Here is a 13,725-nt window from a genome sequence, read left to right as displayed (position 1 = left end):
TGTATCACCTTCAACAAGGAAACAAGTCCGTGGGAAACAGTTTTAATTGTCTCTGACTAAATTTTTCCATTTTGTCTCTCTCTAAATTTTTTGTAGAAAAACAAACATCAAACAAAAGGGTCCTACACCACATTCGGCTATCACATCTAGGACTTTATGAAATACTTCGTTTTAATAACCACACTCGATTTGGTGCCAATTTTGGAAGCAAACAAATGATGGTATTAAATCGAAGTTTGTATTCAATAAACATCTTCAACAAAAATTGAAATTACAAGTGAGAAATTAATTAAAGCATATTTTAAAGCAATTACCTTGACAATAATTGTTAATGAATTCTCCACTTCTGCAAATGCAGATGTATCCTTTTTCATTATTTTGGTCTTTTTGGCATTCCGCATTTGCAGCCGAACAGATTTCGTGTGAATGCGAATTTATTGAACACACGTCATCGTCTTTGAAAAAAACTCTTCTTTTAATAAGTCATAAACTTGTCTTACATTTAAAACATGTAAAAATATTCTGATTGTGATATTACCTACACATATCTTTTGTATACTGAATGTTTGCTTTGGTCCACACTCACATCTATATGGTGGTTCCTTATTTAACACAGGCACACAACCTGCTTTTTTAGACTCACAGTCCGAAAAACCCTCTTCTCCAGGATTACAAATACGAGATTTATCTGAAAAACAAAGTATTTTGAAATTTTTAAATAATAGAAAATAAAAACTTTAAGATTTAATTAAGGCGTGCGTATTGTAAATTCGTAAATGGTAAAATAAAAAGCAAATCTCTTAGAAACCGGCTTTGAGTTCAGATCACTTCAGTAATTTTCGCAAATAGTTTGACCTGGATGTGTCAGATTCCGTCCATCACTATCCAGGCACCGTGATGGTAGAGGACGGAATGCCTTGCTAAACTCGTATTGGAAATAGTAAAAGGCCCTCGTAATGAACAGTATTTTAGTAAAATTAATAATTTCATGTGTTTTCTCTCATAAATCCGAGCAATGTCTACATAAGCTAGTTAAATTTAAATAAACCAGCAACGAGTTGCTCAAATTTCCTGGCAGCATTTAAAATTTTAAAAGCACACATAATAACACGATAACACCCCAGGATATCTTCAATTAAATTTGAATTATGACTATTTATAAACATTATTAAATTTTCCAGTCTATCTACATCTTTTTTTACACCTCAGAGAATCATAGTATAATGGCTTGAATTAACTTCATTAGGACAGAGGGTGAGTTATAAAAAATTGACACACAAAGTTAAAATTGATCGAAACGCCGACCTTTTACTTGAGGATTCGGCGTCCTTTAACACTGAAAACAATGGTTACAGGTTCTGACCACTGTCACACACAGACACTAACATCCATATATACAGAAATTACCCCTGAATTCTTTTGCATTTCTCAACGTTTCAAGGTGTCCTAAATCCAAAAATCTTGGGGGGGGGTCATTTCTTGACCGATCGCCATACACTCCCTCTATTATAAGCTGCATCGTGTCTCTCCTACAATAACTTTTTTAAAAACTTTCTACAGTGACTACCGGACGTTCTACTGTCTAATCGAAAGTAACAATCTAACGAGTGTTATTTAACTGATGCGCGATAATACATTTTATGTTCCGACTACTTAATTTGTAGAAACATTGGCTACTCTTCTTGAATTTCTTCAAATCTCTACTTTCTTATAGAAAGCTTGACGAGGAAACTAGTAATTTCCTTGACTGGAAATTTCCAATTTCAACAAACAACATAAATAAAAAAATAATAAAATAATAAAAAATAGTGACTATGTAAACTGCTACTAAATACTTTCTCTGAGAAAATATGTTCTTTCAAAAAGTATTTGAAAAACTATATCAACAGAAATGTACGTTTGTAAGCGTAAATGAAATTAATGTATTTGAGGTGACGAATTAAAGATTTGACGAATTTATAAATTATTTTCTTTTATGAAAAGGATCAAATAGAAGCCGCAAACAAAAAATATAACTATAAAGTACACTTTACCTGTCCTAGGTAAAATTTCCCCCAGTTTTATTGCTCCTTTAGCCTGAATCCGCAACGGAATCGTAAAATTTATAACCAAACTGACGAAACTTTCAGTTGGACAGAAACAAAACCGAAAGCAGAGTTAAAAATTATTTAACTTTTTTATTGTACTACTGTACCCAATAAAAACGCGTAGTTACGTGTAATTTGATTGTAGTAATGGCGGAAAGTATAGCGGAGAGAATGAGAATCGATTCAGAAGTATCTATCGAAAAAGTTAGAAAATATAGATGTCTGTACGACAAAAAATGTAAAGAATTTAAGGATACATCATTAAAACACTGAAAGGGCAGCGATTGGCGTAAAATCTGAAATGAATACCTGGAAAGTTTGGTACTTGCACCGAGATCCTAAAGTGGAATCGTTCAGTTATGAAATGCTTTAAATAGGAAACGAAACGGAGTAGAAACGGAAAGTGCATAGTGTGGAGTCTCAGACAGATCCGAACCGTCACGAAATTTGCGAAAATCGGTTAATTTAGAGAAAAATTTAATTGTTTAAAAATACAAGAAATGGTTGTAGTCAGTTACCTTTCCTATATATCAAACTGCGACTCAGAAGCCATAAATCGTAGAAGGAATGTCGCCCTATGATCGGTGAGCGACCTTTCTCGCGTTCCAGGTAGGAGTCCCGTTACGCTTCGTAACGAGGGACCAGCCACTCGAGAAGCGTGATTGAGGGAGAATGACCAATCAGAAGGGACGAAAAAGAGAACAGGGATTGATATAATCCCCGACAATCAAGTACACTTCGCACTCGGTTAGTTAACGTTTCGAATAACCAAGACGCCATGTGTCAACGAGGAAAACGCAGTTTTTCGTCAATTGTGCCAACCTGTAATCCGTGCCACTACTGATTCAGACCGTGTCGCCGACGCCAACCGACGGATCTCCCCACCTGTCTTACGGACTTGTCAACGCCACTGCCCCGCGGCCATCTTCGATCGACGATCAAAGAAACTACATCGACGCCCAGGACATCCGAACCGCCGATTGTTCTAGATTCTAGAACGAATAATTTTGTATCGTGTAAGTCACTCTTATGTTAAAATAAACGGTTTTATGTTAGACACTTGTGATCTCTGTCTCGGCCACCACCGCGCACATACGAACGTACAGTACCCTAGACCATCACTGACGCGGAATTAATTAACCTCCCCTAAAAGTCGGCTTACTTACAATAGCGATTACAGAACCGATCAACGAGTGTCGCGTTTCTGCGTAACCTTTTCAGTCGAGTTAAAACGTAAACATAACCGTAAACTCTGTATGTTTCGGTTCTGTTTCCGTGTTTCTGTTTCCAGATAATGTGGAGTCCAGGCTTTACTTTCTGCCAGATTAACACCAAACAACAAACTGATTAATTTTTGTTTCCTTTATTGAAATTGTACCTTGTTTAGTCTATTATTTTAAATGACACAATCGTACAAGCGTACACTTAAGTACCTCATAAATGCTTCCAATAAGTCAGTTAAATACAGCCATGCAGTGAGCCCACATTCCTTCTCTAATCTGATTCCAGCTTCAAGTAAACTTATTTCTTCTCAGAGCCACACGCATTTAATGTCAATCTAAATCATAATAAACACGAAATTTATCTATAATAGGGGAAACTTGCTTTTACACGATAGTTTAAAAGTTTTTAAACTATCTGTGACGTATTAATGCGTATTTTTGTGATTTCACCTGATGTGATGATATATGAGTATTTGTTTTCAAATTTCTTGGAGGCAAATGTAAAACTTGTTCAACTCTTGCGCCTATTTCGTACTCCAGGCAAGTTCTTAAAACGTACTGGTACGATTTAGGAAAACCATTTTAGATGAATGTCACAATAAGCTATTACCGATTCGTAAACTGTTATTTTTTTACTAAGTTACCGATTTCAAAAATAACCGCAAAAGTTCAAAACAAATTAAAACTAAATTGTCTTTAATTTTAGAACATGTCAAAAAGAAAATATAATTCTTAGAATAAAGAAAATATGGAAAAAGCGATTAAAAAATATATAATGACGGTTTATAAGCTTTCTAAAATTTTGGCTCAAAAAGGGAAACACCAGGTTTGAGCTGTCACTAGTAGCGAACGTGGTATCAACACCACACGCTTCTGCTGTATGAACGCTGCTGGAGAATTCGTGCCACCCACGCTCATATGTAAACGTAAAAGCATGGCAGATGACTTAAAGCGTGGAGGGCCACCGAATACGTTGTACAGTTGTTCAGAAATCGGATGGATTCTGAGTACATTATTTGTCGAATGGCTTAAACATTTTATAAAGTCTCTGAGACTGCAAACATCACAAGACAATCGAGTTCTTCTCATCTTAGACGGTCATTCGACGCACACGAAGAACATTGATGCCATTTATTTTGCAAGGGACTATGGAATAATCATGCTCTCTCTGCCAGCACATACCACACATAAGTTGCGTTCTTGTTCTTATAGAAAGTCCTTATAAAAAAGAGCTCGAGAATAAAATAGAAGAATTCAAGAACAAAAACGTATCAAAGAATCTTGGTGCAAAGAAAAGTAAAACTAATAAAATATCACAAAAGGAGAATAAAAAAAGAAATAAGAAAAAAATGAAAATAACAGTTGGTACTGTAAATTATGCCAAGAAGACGTAAAAGAAAGTATGATCAAATGCACACGATGTGAGATATGGGTATATGAACTTTGCGCAGGAACCAATAAAAAGCAACGGATTACAACTGCAATGACTGCCAAGAATTGGCGAAGACCATCAGCTGAATCTACACAGGTATTAATACATTATTGATTAAGATTTTGATTCTTAAGATGCAAACCAATGATAGGATCTCAAAGTACGATTTAAGAATATATCAGTACGATTTAAGATGAATGGTTCTAAATCGTACTTTTTTAGTGTTTTTTTAAAATGTTTATTTCTCAGAAGTTTATAAGATTTATGCTAAATTTGATTATGGTAGTAATAAAATATTTCTCAAATAAAAGTTACTTAAAATGAAAAATAATTTTTGTTTATTAATTTCGATAATATGATGGTTTTTCCTTAAGGGGTACGAATTAGGCAAGTTTACCCTACTCCAGAAAAAATCAAGCGTATATCTGCGCTACAATGCCAATATTATTTTTAATGAAATTGACGGTAATATTTAAAATTACTTCCATATTTTAATTAACTCATCATATTATTAGAGAGAATATTATACAAAGTAATGGCAGAAATGGCAGAAGTTCAAACACGTACTCATATTCTGAAAGAATTACAATACCCGAATATACATGAATGTATAAAAGCCATATAATTAAGTATAGCCTATGTATTGTGAAATACAAAACTATAAATTTCATAATGTTATTTTGATATTTCGGAAAGTTTAATTGAATAATGGAAACAGCTCTAGTCAAGGCTGATAACACTAAACAAATAATATTCGTGATAATGAAATGATAAAGCAGAAAACGAGAAAATAATTTAAGATAAAATATCAAAATCGATGACATTAGGAACAAACTGATACGAAATTTTCAAAGAATTGTAAATAGTCAGTGAAGGGAAAATAGTTTTTGTGTAATTATTTTAGAATGATAATATAAAAACCAGATTCTGTAATTACGGTTTTAGAATTTTAAACCAAAATTTGTATTATTAAATACATTACTTTTTTTTAATTGTACCGTGGGCATTAAGGAGAGCCTCTTTTCGCGCCCATCGTGGGTGCGGCCCGATCCATAATGGGGTGAGAAAATATCCGAGACAGCCCATAATTCCTGCGGATCTTCGTCCGCCTGGTTTAAGGATCGGATTATCAAGAGTGCGTTGTATCCTTCTACTTCAAAAATTATAGTATTTATAATGACACTAGCGGGTGGGCCCGGCGTTGCTCGGGCAAAATTAACGATAGTGAACGATGTAATAATATAACGTAATATTATTACATTATAGTCAACCTTACCCGTTTTCACAGACTGCAAGAATTGGGTTCTCCTGTTTCCAGACTAATTAGAGAATTTTCATATGGGTCTAAAAATATGTTCGATTTCCCGCAAAAACGAAAAACCTGCATCTGCGTCTTGCACGTCGCTTTCTCTTAACAATTCCATTGTTACTTAACACTTTTATTCCTGACAAATCCATTGTTACCTAACACTTCCATTGTTGACACTTCCATTGTTACGTAACACTTCCATTGTTGATGGAAGTGTTAAGCCTTATTCCTGTCCCTCTCCCCCGTGGGGAGGAATTTCGAAAAATCTCTTTTTAGTGTGCATTCTCGTGACGTACCCTAACTGTGTACCAAATTTCAACTTTCAAATCCTAACCGTTTGAGCTCTGCGCTGATTATTATTATTATTATTATCAACTCGTCTCGATTATATATATAGATTCGTTTCATTTTCCGTCCATTCGGCCCAATTAATACGAGTTGTATTTACTTCATTCGGCAGTTTAGTGCCTGAATATAAGAGGGAAATGAGGCAAAAATGTGATAACACATAAAACTGATTGATAAAATATTAATATAAAAACGAATGCGAAATTATTACTTTCTTAATTATGTTATGTTTATTATGCTTCAACCATTATTGACATACTTATAACATTAAATAAGAATTGCCAAATAAATTATACGTAAACAATACAAATTTAAATTTATCGAATCGAAGGTCGAATTATCATAGAAGCAGGTGCGAGATAAGTTAACATAAAATTCAAAATTACTAAAAAAACAATTAATGTTACCTATGGTTCCAAAATGGCGGCTCGTCTCTGATTCCAGCAAATAGGAAAAAGTGGGGATGCAGGTTCTAACCTAACCTAACCTATTCTAATAATTTGGCTGGTAATAATTATGGTAATTTATTAGAATAGGTTAGGTTAGAACGTGCGTCCCCACCGTTTCCTTTCTTCTATTTGCTGGAATCAGAGACGAGACGCCATTTTGGAACCAGTTTGGGTTGAGCTTAGTACAGGCGCTTTGCAATGAGAAAAGCCCATGCAAAGGAGTTATGCAATACTATAAATCATCAAAATACTTTGTCGTTAATTCAAATATTTCAGAATATGTTGGTAAAAATAATCTTTATATAAAATATAATAAGATAGAAAATTTAAGAGTTTATCTGAATTTAAAATATCACTTCTAAGAATTAAACTTAAATTGATAACGAGCAATTATTTATTGCGATATCATCACAATGCCTGGCTGCAATTTTTAATTTACTTAATTTAAAATATAACCTCTCCATCTCGACTTAATAGTGACTTTTCCCTGTGTATCATGCTTTTCCTTTAACAATAGAGTCGTGCCGGTCATCTATCTAACATTTTCCAGAAAAAAAATTTTAAATTTAAATAACGTCACTTCCGGTTTTCACGGAAGTTCGTATATAGTTAATCGGAGCCTTCTACCCCTAAGGTTTCCATATCTAGTCTAGTCTTTCATTTATCTAACTCCATTCTCGAGATAAAGGAAAGACAGGTGGACGGATGACAGTATATATATATATATATAATTCTGTCAATTAATGCTGAATTCAATGTTAGCCCAAATAGCCCAATTAATAATAATACATTTTAGTTTCTAACTATATATATATATATATATTCAACTCTTTCCTTCTTGTGGACATTAAAAGGAGATTTTCAGCAAGCCCATTGTAGAAAAAACAGGTTCCACTGTACTGGCAAATACTAATTGAAACGTGCTATCTAACTATAGTATTTAATAAACTATTTATTAAATTAGTATTCTGTTGTCGATAAACAGACTTTTCTATAAAAATTTCGCAGGAAAAGTGCTGCATGAACCTTAAAATTATATTTTCCTTAGGATTGAAACAATTCTAATAAAATTATACGGTAATTTAGTTTTGTATAGTATTTACAGTTTGTTTCTTCTTTAAGTTTTCTTTCCAATTATGTTTTAATGATAATGTACTGTAAGTTATAAAGTGTATTATAGGTAAATAACGTTATAAAAATTCATCCATTTAAGCTTAAATTACTGTGGAGAGCGGAACCCTATGGGGCGCCATCTGCCGACGAGAAGAGACGAGACGAGACGAGACTTGAGAGTAGGGTTGGCAAATTTATGTGTTTTTTTTTTTAATAAAACAATAATACAAGTTTTATTTAGAAACCTTTCTTTTTTGTTTTAAAACAGTTTTATATTTATTACATTGTAAAATACTGTTTTAAAACAATGTTTTAAATTTTAAAAAAACATGTTTTATTACATAAATTTATTAAATAAACTTTTTCTGACTTGTGAGCTAAACGTAGGTGTGGTTATGGGAGATTTTTCTCACTCTCATGGGTCATGAAAGCATGTGACATGAGACTTTTATCACTAAGAGGAGATTTTTTGATAACAGATGCCAATTCATGCTGTTAGCAGTACAGATAATAGCGAGGTTGAGGCCGAAGTTTTCAACACAAAAACGTGTACGTCGGACGTTCAGCGCCGCTTTCCTGTAAGTTTGACAATGGCGTTTGGAATGTTGAGCATGATTCCACTGACTTTCCAAACGCCATTGTCAAACTTCTAGGCTTACAGGAAAGCGGCGCTGAACGTCCGACGTACACGTTTTTGCGTTGAAAACTTCGGCCTCAACCTTGCTAATGTATTCTAATATTACTTAGATGGAAGAAAGCATTATTACTATTGTTGTTACTTGTTAAGTGAGAAATGAGTGCAGGAAAAAGGCTTGATAATATCTGGAACTAAGACAAACTAATTTCTGGAAATCCAGGAAAACCTGTATGCAGGTTGTAATGCAAAATATTACAAAAGAAATGGCTGGATTAGTCGCTCATATGAAAAAACATATTGAAGATAACCATCTACAGGATGATATACAGGAATTACAACAGCTGGGTGAGTATTTTAAACCGTTATAAGTTTCAAAATTTTCTATAACTTGCTATAAAGTTTTACATGGGTCATGGCTCAATTTTTATAGTATACAATTACATATCGCAATCATTGTGAGCTGTGAACATACAGAAGTGTGTAAATTATTAGACTCAAGCATAAAGTGTATTATTTTTGGTTCTTATCCTAAAGTGTATCATTTTATATTGCACTGGTCTGACTTGAGGCTAATAATTTTCACACATCTGTATACAGTAGTAATTTTAAAAACTTACATCTAATTAGTAATTAATTTATTGTTTCTATATTTATTATTTAGATTGGCAGAAGTCAGCAAGTCGGGAGCCTGAGTCTGAGACCAGTGGAAAGCATTCTGCCACCGGTTCTGGCTCCACTATTGGCACTGGCACTGCATCCCAAAGCAATGTAAAATTGCAATGAATTGATCGATTTATTGTGAAAACGTCAACTAATCAAAAAAATGCAATTGGATGTCTAATGCGCAAAATTTATATATGCCACCAATTCAGAATTTATTCATATAGAACACCCCAAATTTATAAAATTTTGTCAGATGTTGAGACCTGGATATGACCCTCCACACAGAAAGAAAGTTGGGGGATCCTTGCTGGAGAATGTATCAGCTGATGAGTTAAAGGATATTATAGTCTGTATGGCTATTGATGGTGGAGTAATATCCATATTGAAGTGAACGCACTCAGCAATATGTAAATCAGGAGTAATATCCATTATGAACCAGTGATTTGTTTGTGTGTGTGTGTGTGTGTGTGTGTGTGTGACTGATCCTAATGAAACAAGTCATTTGATTGACTCAGTTGATATAGGCGTAAAACGGTACACATCAAACTACTTAAAAATTATTGCAACTGCAGCAATAAAAAAATGCAATCAAAAGTATGGCTGTAAAGTAAGAAGCCTGGTAAGTGACAATGCAATATCTTAAGCCAGTAAGTTTAAAATATGGGCAGAGCTTTGTGACAATATCTAAATTTTTGTCATTGCTAATGTTTCTCTCTTTTTTTGATATAGCATGAAAAAAATGAGAGAAACATTAGCAATGACAGAAAATTTAGATATTGTCACAAATGCTCTGCCCGTATTTTAAACTTACTGGCTTAAGATATCAATATTAAAGATGCTAATGAGCAAGTTAAGCACATCATTGTATACTTCCAAAATCATCATTTCCCGAAAACCAAATAAAAAAGAGGCAGGTGGAAAAGGATTGATATTACCACAGGATGTACGTTGGAACAGCTTAGCTGATTGCTTAGAGTCATATATTTAGAACTGTCCTATCCTAATGAAAGTACTATCATTACTTTAAGTAGTTTTATTTTGTACTGTGGACAAAGTCATTAATTCATAAAGCATCCAAATCAATTGTAACCAATCTAATTTCAAAATTGTGTTCATTAAATTCATTACTTTTATACATCTGATGATATTACTTTTATAGTGTTCAAAATGACTTGCAACAACTTGGAATCACTGGAGTCACACAAGCAGCCAGGAGAGATTTGATATGGCTATCACATACTATCACCTTTTAGCAAATCTTCTGGACCCAAGATACCAGGGTGCAAAGCTCACAGACAGTACGAAGGATGCTGCACTGTGTGCCATGCATCTGGGTAGTAAGCATGGCACTGTATGTGGCACTGGGTATAGCATGGCACTGGGTATAGCATGGCACTGGGTATAGCATGGCATCTGGGTAGTAAGCATGGCACTGTGTACCATGCTTACTACCCAGATGCTATGCCTTCAGTTTTAAAACTAGCCCATTTCTGCAAGTTTGCAGAGTCTGTACTAATATCAATCCTCTTATATGGTGGCAGTCACTATATGACTGAATCGATGAACCTCTTAAAATTAGTTACACAGCTGCACACAGCAGTGGCTTCTTCAGCAGGAATTAAGAGAATTTTCTCTACCTATGGACTTGTTCATTCAAAACTTCGACTTGGACAGGAAAAGGCAGCGAAGCTTGTTAAAGTTTCCAAGCACCTAAACAAACACTACTGAGCATTGTAAATTTCTGAAAATAAGAAATTCTTCAAGCTGAAGCAACTGCTATCAATCCTGTTTTGGTGTTTGTACATGTGAATTTTAAAAATGCAATTCCATAAAGAAACATTTAAAAATGCTATATTTTATATTAAATAAAACATTGTGTACATTCTTGAGTCTTACGCTGAAGTTTTTCTGTTTTTTCCTATTTTACTATATCAAGTGTTTTATTTCCAAAACAAACCATGTTTTAAATCATGCCAACCCTGCTTGAGAGTAGCCAGACAATGGTTAAAAGAAAAGACGGGAAAAAGATGGAAGACGAGTCCAGACGGGACTTTTTTCTCCTCCACTAAGACGAGACGATTTAAATTTAATGTTCAATGTTTATGTCATTAATTGTAATGTCTAGTGTCACAATTAAATGTTAGTTTAGTAAGCAATTAAGTGTCTTTATTGGACTAAGCACAAGCGAAGTTACAAAAGTAGGAGACAAGACGGAAAGAAAGTCCTACATTACTAATTGCTAATTAAAATAAAATAATTTAGGTAAACTGAAGTGAAACATAATATTTATAATAGTACTTATTTAAAGATATATATATATGTAAAACTATTTCCGTCCTGGAGAACAAATTAGAGGGCCTTTTCTCAGGTCTATTATGTGTTCGGCCAAGCACACTATGAGCCACGACCATGAGGGAAGAGACAGGGCCCAACATATCCTGACAGTGCATCCCCCCAAAATTCCTGGGGTTTTGACCCACACAGATTTGAAAACGCGGATTTTCCAGAGCGGAAGACATAAGTTTACACACACACACACATATTATTATATACACTGATATGCTTCAACTTGCGCCATCTCCATTTCGGTTCGCCGACACAACTACTGTAAATGTTTTACGAGACGAGACAAAACTAAACTTGTGACTCATAACGCCTTAAGTTACATAAAGCAAACAAGCTGCAGCTTGTTTAGCTTATGTACAAATCCAGTCCTAGGACGAGAGGGTCTTAACCTGACGTACTGTACATCTGTTTATATAAACCAGTGGTACACCAAGAGGAAGGTCAAGAAGCCCTGGCACCCTCCAACGAAAAAGAAAAAACAAACACTAAAAAATTTTCCAGAGATCTTTGCCTAACTAAAATTAATTTTTTATTTAGTAGGAATTTAATGAGTTCGCCACTGATCTAAACCACGATTAAACAAGCAAAAATGTAATGTAATTAATTACGTTATAAAATTAAATTTTTATAATATTACATTAATTTACACGATTTATTAATGTAGAGAACAGCTTATTAATTTCGATCGCCTCATTCCGGTTTTGGTTTTGATTACTCTAAGCAGCCATCATACACGAGATAGCTTCTTACTGTATACTGTTGATACGACTATATTAAACAATACTTTTTTTACAATTAAACTGTCTATACTTTTAATAATGATAAAAAAGAATTTTAAAAAATTCATACCTACAGATCTTGCAGTGAAAACTGGCAAAATTATGAATATTATCAAAACGTACATGATGGATTTGCACTGTGTTTTTGCCATATTATCAAAGGAACACAAGCAATAGTCGCGTGTAGCAATCAGCAAAACTATATAGATAATGTTTAACGTTCGCGATAATCTTCGTAACCAATAGCATCAATAAAACGTAAAAAATTATTATTTATCCTTTAATTCGATGACGTAGAACGGATGTATAAAAATACATAATTTTTAATTATTTAGACGAAATAATTATATATAATACAAGAATATTCTAAAATTAATTTATTTCTAATGATTAAATTTAACACCAGATGGCGACTCAATCCCTTTGTATTTACTTAGCATCCTAATAATTAATTGTCCGTATATATATATATATATTCTTGATATGTTTTTTAAACTATTTTCGTCCTGAAAAACAAATTACAGGGCCTTTTCTCAGGTCTATTATGTGTTCGACCAAGCCCACAATGAGGCACGACCGTGAGGGAAGAGACAGAGCCCAACATATCCCCCCCGAAATTATGTAGATTATTTAAAGAATTATAAAGGTGTACTTTAGAGGCCCACCAATGGCCAAGCGGTTCCGTTCCCTGACCACTGGGAGTTCGGTCGGGGGTTCGTGACTCACCAGGACGGGGAGTTTTCGGGGTTTTTCTCCACGTCTGTAACGCCCGAATAGGGGCTAGTTATCCTTAAAAAGACCTCCCGGAAGGCATCCTCCCACAGAATATCAGCCATGTGTCGCGTTGCCGTCTACGAGTAAACCAAACCTAAGGAATCGTCCACAAATTACATAACACTATTTTTATACTTTTCAACTATTGCGTCCAGTGGCGTAGCGAACATAACTGGCGCCCGACACTTTATTGGCGCTCCTCTCCCCCCAGAAACACATATAGTTTGTCTTGGAGACCATTTGAGCGCCCCTCTGCGAGTGGCGCCCGGTGCATGATACGTGCATGATTGCGTCACTTTCCTGTAACGTGCCGTAACACTGTCACATATACTCACCCCGAAAATTACGTAACGCGTACAACCTCCTTAATTGTTCAAATGAATATACAGCATGAAGTACTGAACGTTATAGGCCTACTATTTTATTAGTTACTCGTATAACGTACAAAGTATTGATATAACCACAACTGTTCGATATGCAACACTTCAGAAACAAATATAAAATAGAAAAATAGATCATTCTCTTACCCAAGGATTAAGCCTTTAGCATTGCATTCTTGTAAGCA

The 13,725-nt window shown here is 34.4% G+C and overlaps 1 long non-coding RNA gene across 1 annotated transcript; it reads right to left on the bottom strand.

The window, feature by feature from the left end:
- Positions 1-285: 285 nt before the first annotated feature.
- Positions 286-13,712, bottom strand: LOC136973917 (uncharacterized). The gene is made up of 3 exons (XR_010880567.1): positions 13,688-13,712; positions 539-688; positions 286-455 (listed from the first exon to the last, which is right to left on the bottom strand). It is a non-coding gene; the product is annotated as an uncharacterized lncRNA (long non-coding RNA).
- Positions 13,713-13,725: the final 13 nt, after the last annotated feature.

The sequence above is a fragment of the Centruroides vittatus genome, unplaced genomic scaffold, assembly GCF_030686945.1.
Source record: "Centruroides vittatus isolate TY-2023 unplaced genomic scaffold, ASM3068694v2 contig_3308, whole genome shotgun sequence".
Classification (NCBI taxonomy): Eukaryota; Metazoa; Arthropoda; class Arachnida; order Scorpiones; family Buthidae; genus Centruroides; species Centruroides vittatus.
The sequence above is the reverse complement of the archived record's forward strand: the minus strand, read 5'-3'. Positions and strand labels throughout refer to the sequence as shown.